The sequence below is a fragment of the Nasonia vitripennis genome, chromosome 3 (genome assembly GCF_009193385.2).
Source record: "Nasonia vitripennis strain AsymCx chromosome 3, Nvit_psr_1.1, whole genome shotgun sequence".
NCBI classification, from domain to species: Eukaryota; Metazoa; Arthropoda; class Insecta; order Hymenoptera; family Pteromalidae; genus Nasonia; species Nasonia vitripennis.
In genome coordinates this window covers 16,340,630-16,346,629 of record NC_045759.1, presented here as the reverse complement: position 1 = coordinate 16,346,629, position 6,000 = coordinate 16,340,630, and the positions used below count along the sequence as shown (strand labels likewise).

The following is a 6,000-nucleotide window of genomic DNA, read 5'->3' as shown; positions in this document are numbered from 1 at the left end:
CGTCGATGCAGCTCGTAAATAACAATAATAGGTCATTTCCGCACGACTTATCTGCACCTGATCGGCAACTGAGGCGTGTCGTCGTGACATTTTTCGCGACTGTTTTCGCGGCGCGCAGCAAATTACTTCTCTCCTTCGATGCGCTATACTACTGCTACTGCTGCTACTTTTCTGTGAAGCGATAAAGATTATACGAGCGCGTGCGCTTTTGTCAGCCATCAGCGGCGAATTTCTTCCGCGAACGCTTCGAGCCGGGGTTTATATAAGCGCGCGCGTTCGTGACTTTCCCAGGCCGATCGAATTTATTTGCTCGAGCTATTTCTCCTTCTGCTTCTCCTCGACGCTGTATTCGAATGATTTTGTTTGCACTGAGGCTGGACTCGTTGAGAGAATATCGATGCCGTGGGGATGAGTTGGCTTTAAATCAGGATTCGGCGAGGATGTGTTATTGAATGCAGTTCTGTTTTTTGGTCGCGCTTTTTGCTGGCTACGCTTTGTAGAGAAGTCGAGAAAAATTCACCAATTGTCGCTTAGGAGCAAGAACCTTTGAAGCACGCGCGATATGATTCATCGCATCTGACAGTGATAGATACCGGGGACTCAAGGTGCATATAACCTACGCATAAGCTCGATCGAACTTCGCGACCAAGCAAGGCGAAAAATCTAATTAGCTCGCGAAAACGAGTTGTTGAACTGCGAAATACTCGGAAAAAAATAACGGGGCAGCGCTCGCTCGAGCGCGAGTATCTGTCTCTCGCGAGCATCGATAATATACAAATTCAGAGTAGGTTCGCGTTCCGACAGCATTTTACACGTTATTTACGACCTTTTGATTGCCAAAGGCTTTTATCCGACTGGTGCGCAAGATAAAGCAGGCCCCGGATTCGTCCGAAAGTAGTGCTTACGTGATCAATATTGCGTTCTCGCGCGCTAGCTGCGGGGCTGATATCTGCCCGGAATATTAAAACGCGAGTAATTTATGGCCTGCCATCGCGAGTTTCACGGCTAATCGAATTTCATGAATCAACCTTGCTCGCCAACACCGTATCTATATATAACCACTTTGCCCCGCGGATGGCTTATAAGATAGGCCAGGATAAGCTCCTATTATTATGGCAGTCTGTTTCTAAATAATTGAACAAGTCTCAACGCAAAAGAACAGACATCCACCTTTTATATCATGGATTTACCATGATTATGAGAGCGAATTTGGTGGTTGAGAGTAACTGGCTCGCATACTGATGAGATTGAAATACCTGTGCAAACATCATCATTGGTGACTTTGAGTGCGACGATGACACTTTTGACACAGTAATTGTACTTGAATAATACAAAGTCAGTCAGTACACAATGCTGTACATACTATCATGATGAGAGCATGCATGTGTAAGGTTAGGTTTTCACTATTAATAAGCACCTTAAAAATTATGTTTCCCCTTCACAAAAAACATTGTAGATGAATTTATAGGGTATATATAATCATCAATTTATGAATTTTTTCAAACAATGTCAATGCAGAGCAGGATCATTGGTGTGAAAAGTAAAGTTATATGAACAAATCATAGTGGAGAAAAAATTCTACCAAGATTTCTTCCAGAAATCATGTCTTATTTATCGGGGTTTTCATCTAGATTCTACTCTGGAAACTTGCTAGATTTGAAAAATCTCAGTAGCTTTCAGGTACTTTCTCGGGAACGCGGCTACCAGGGTATTATTCAGAAAATTTTCTTTCTCTCTCTCCGCCGATTGTACGTAAGTTGATTAACAGCTACCGAGATAGCCGCCTACAGCTGACAGTGCGGACTTTTCATGTGTGTGTGCTTTGAATTCATATACGCAGCGGGGGTAATCCAAATCACATTAGATGCGGCCGAAATTATTAATAGAAGCTGCTCCTCCGTCGCGCTTACGACGCCGACTTTTATACGTTTTCCAGTGCGTCAAGTGCGACAAAACCTCTCGACAACGACGACGACGGCGACGACACATCGAAGAGAGAAAAGAACGAGCAGGGACTCGCAAATAAAAAGCTAATGACGCACGAGACGAAGCCGGGTAAAAAAAAGCTTAATTGAAACAGAAAACAGCGCGGTTGCCGGGCAGTATTCGACTATCAATCACCGTACGCGAAAGAGAGAGAGAGAGAGAGAGAGAGAGAGAGAGAGAGAGAGAGAGAGAGAGAGAGAGTGAAAATAAAGGCAAAATCTTGAAAATTAATCTTTCCGTCAAGGTCGCTACTACACTCGCTCGCGTTCGCGTGATTAAAGACGTTCCATCTTTAGCATCAATCTATTATAATTGCACTTACGCGAGTCGAAGAAAAGTCCGGAGCTTCGCAACGCCTTAATAGATGAGTAGACAAACAGTCGATAAATCATTTCTGTCCCTGACACCAGGTGCTGCTGCTGCTGCTCCGCCCGTTCCTCGACGCGGATGTATACGATTCGAGATCAAAGTGAACGAGCTCGGCTCCTTGCGATGTGTTGCAGGGCTCTGAGGTGGTTCTACAAGTGTCAGACGAGATGCGTTTATTCACCACGAGCAAACAGGACGCTCACGCTTTTATTCGCGAATCCTGGTGTGTGTAACTTGGCGCGAGGATTTGCTCCCTTTGAATAAACGTAAACTGGCATTGATCGATGCTCGAAATCGATGAGAGAATTTTCAACGGATTCATTGCGAAGCGACTCTTCGCTGTGTGTAATAAGTCATGCGAAATTGTAGTTCTTATTTTTGAACCAAAGCATCGGCATGCAAATGCATCTTGAAAGATAGAAGAATTTACAGTAAAACTTTGATCCTCGCGCATCGACAGTATTTGGGCTATAATTACACCCATTAGATTTTAGGGTATACTTGAAATGTACTTTTGTTTAAAACTATTATGACTCGTTAACTAAAGTGTGAATATAAAAAAAATCAAGGTGATAAAGGTGATCAAAATTACATGAAAAAAATATAAAATGGTTTTTATTTATTTATTGATTTATTTTGTTATGTAGACCAACATTCATCTAAAGACAAAGGTGAAAGATTCGCACTTGGGTGATTTATATAAAAGTTCAAAAATTAGAGCCGTCGGTAGTACGATGCTTTTTGGAAAAATTGGTGATAACTTGCTGCTCGTTTATATCTCCTCGAGAACCAGTTTTGCTTTGGTGTTACGGGTAGCCACCTAGTGGATCCATAGCCGTACTACTCAAATACAGTTCCCTCTCTCTCTGGCAGTGCCGTCTAGATCTACATGAGAGGCGCAAAACTGTTATCAACAAGTGGCGTTAGGTAAACCTTACTCGCGAGTGTAAATGAGGACCACTTGATTCATATATATAGAAGTTCCAAAATTGTAACTGCCAAGCTAGCCCGACGCTTCTCAGGAAGATTTGGTGGCAACTCGCTAACTGCGGTAGTTGTCCTCGATTCACTTGGAAGGGCCCTGCCGATCATTGAAAATGTGATCCCATGAAATCGTGATCCCAGTGATAGAATTTCATGGTTTCAATGATGCCCGACCAAGCTGAATAGTTGCACAACAACCAACGCAACGGTTGCTACAATCAAACAGCATAGGAATATGTTGACGCATACTCCTCTACTGTAGTAGCGGCTATGACTAGCCTTTTGCTTTGAATAGTTAAATATTTTTTTCTCGCGGCAAGTTTATAGGGTATGCATTAATAAAAGCGATCGCGACAACGTTATTCTTGCGAATCGATTGAAACGTTCTCCTGCCCTGTTGATCTTAGCGTTAGTGTTGTCGCCCCTGGTATCTGTGATAAGTCTGCTACTGCTACTGCTCCAGCTGGGAAAATTCCCGCCGCCTGTATCGATGTCGGAGACGCGTCTATAAAATTAAACGAACAATACTGATTAGTCTAAATAATAAATTTTACAAGAGTAGTTTTCTCCACAGCACGCGTAAAGCGCGTACTTTAGCCGCTCCTACACTGGAAAAAAACAGTCGTTTCTGCTGTAAAGTTCGGTAGTTTTAATCATTCTGCCACCATAACGACTGTTCAGTAAGAACAACGGTGTGTCATTGGTAGTTTTGGCGAGTCGCGACTCGTAAAATTGGTCGCTTACGCGGGACACCACACTGAGAGAAAAATAACATTGCAGCAACATATATGTTAACTGTTAACATAGGCATCTTCGATTTGAGCCAATAATGCGTATGTTAATAGTTAACGTAGCTATATTATATGTCAAATAGCTGTATGTTAATAGTTAGCATATGGCTGCCCTTTACGATTTTTCATAGATTTTATGAAGTAATCAGATAAAAATTATTAGAAAACACACTTGTATGAATTTTATTAATGCCGATTAACTTTACAGTGATATAATGTCAAAATTCAAAATTTTGTCTTTCAACGGCCTTCTGGGTCTAAATACCAGATCTGATAGTTCTAGAGATAAAATAATGAGTGTGATTCCAGCTGATTCAGCAGCCTCTGGCATTTCCAAAAAAGTATATATCAACTAGTTTATCACTATTAGTTCAACATAATTTTGTTGAATATTAACAATTAATTTGTTAAAAACAAATTACTTGACGACTTTTGGGCATTCCACCCTCAATATTCGTGTTCAGGAGGCAAAAATACATAGAAAAAACCTTGGTGATCTACTGGCCATTCAAGTCCGACGAAAAGTGCTCAGCGCCTAGACTAGTAGAGAAAAATAGCATATGCGCCATGGGAGAAGCGAGAGCCCCCCAAAGCACGTGTGGCGATTTACACGTGTTATACGGCTTGGGCTTCTCTTTTACTTCCTAGATGCATAATCTACGATTTTTAACGTTGTTTGAGTATTTTACCTTAGCTGACGCTGTCTCCGGCCTCTGGTGGTTTAGCGTCTCCTTGTTAGTTTCAAACTTCAGCTGATCCGGCATCGCTGCGATCTTCCTCTGCTCCGATGCGAAAAGCCAGCGTCGTTTGGTCGTCTGCACGTGGCTTCACTTTCCGTGCAGGGATTCCTCTCCTTACTGTCCCCTGCCGGGGAGGTAGCGTCCCAGCGCACGCACTGGGACAGACTGCGTCTTCACGCTACCAGCACTCTCAGTAGACTGACTGTTGCTTATTGCGGGGGTCGTATCCGTCTCTTGGATCTCCCCCTCTCCCTCTCTTTCTCTGCTAAATTTAGCTTAGACTACAGCGTGGGCCTGAGTCTTATCCTGGTTATGCTTTCTCTCGGACCAATCACATCCCTTGTTACATTCGCCTCTAGCCAGAAGCTTCCGCCAATACGTCACTATATGTTATACGACGCTAAAAACATCACAGAAATTACCACGTAGCTTGGGAAAATTTTCAACCAAAATTCGTCGCATCGACTCTCCCTCAGAGCGTCGCGCACGCGTTTGATAAAAGCCAAACGCTCCGAAAATGGATTCTCCACGAGCAACTACCTTCGCGCGCAACGCAGGCGCCTCGATCGTTCTGCTGCACTTACGCGGCTAATAATTTCGGGGAGAGCGATCATTCCGGCAGCTTTTATTGCCGGCAGTGACAATATTCGCCGCTTCAAGCTCGCTCGTACGATCGCGACCCTCCTTTCACGCGCTGAGTTTAATCATAGTGCGAAGCCTACACGCGCGCGCGCGCGAACGAACACGAGAGGCCTCACGGAACGGCCTCATAAAGTTAATGGCGGTCGTTCTACACTGTTCGAAATTGTCTGAAAATTTAGACACAATTTGTATCTGAAAATTCAGTTTTTGGTATCTGAAAGAGAAATTCAGATAGCTGTGACTGAAAAATTCTGGTGATGAAAAATTCAGATTACGAGTATCTGAAAAAACTTAGAAAACGTTAACGCTCAATACATATTATTTGTATAGTATATTACATACGCAAAACTATTTATTAGTATGTTTATCCTAGAATGTTCCTTGTGAGATTTTTGGTTTTATGCACATTGATAAAGGAGTGAAAGGGTGTGCGATTAGAGTACTATGAGAGTATAGTGGGCATAGACGTCGATGTGGCAAGCGATACT

General features: G+C 42.9%; 1 long non-coding RNA gene across 1 annotated transcript; it reads right to left on the bottom strand.

The window, feature by feature from the left end:
- Positions 1-2,964: 2,964 nt before the first annotated feature.
- On the bottom strand, positions 2,965-5,072 carry LOC116416943. Its single transcript, XR_004227251.2, has 2 exons — positions 4,820-5,072; positions 2,965-3,844 (listed from the first exon to the last, which is right to left on the bottom strand). It is a non-coding gene; the product is annotated as an uncharacterized LOC116416943 (long non-coding RNA).
- Positions 5,073-6,000: the final 928 nt, after the last annotated feature.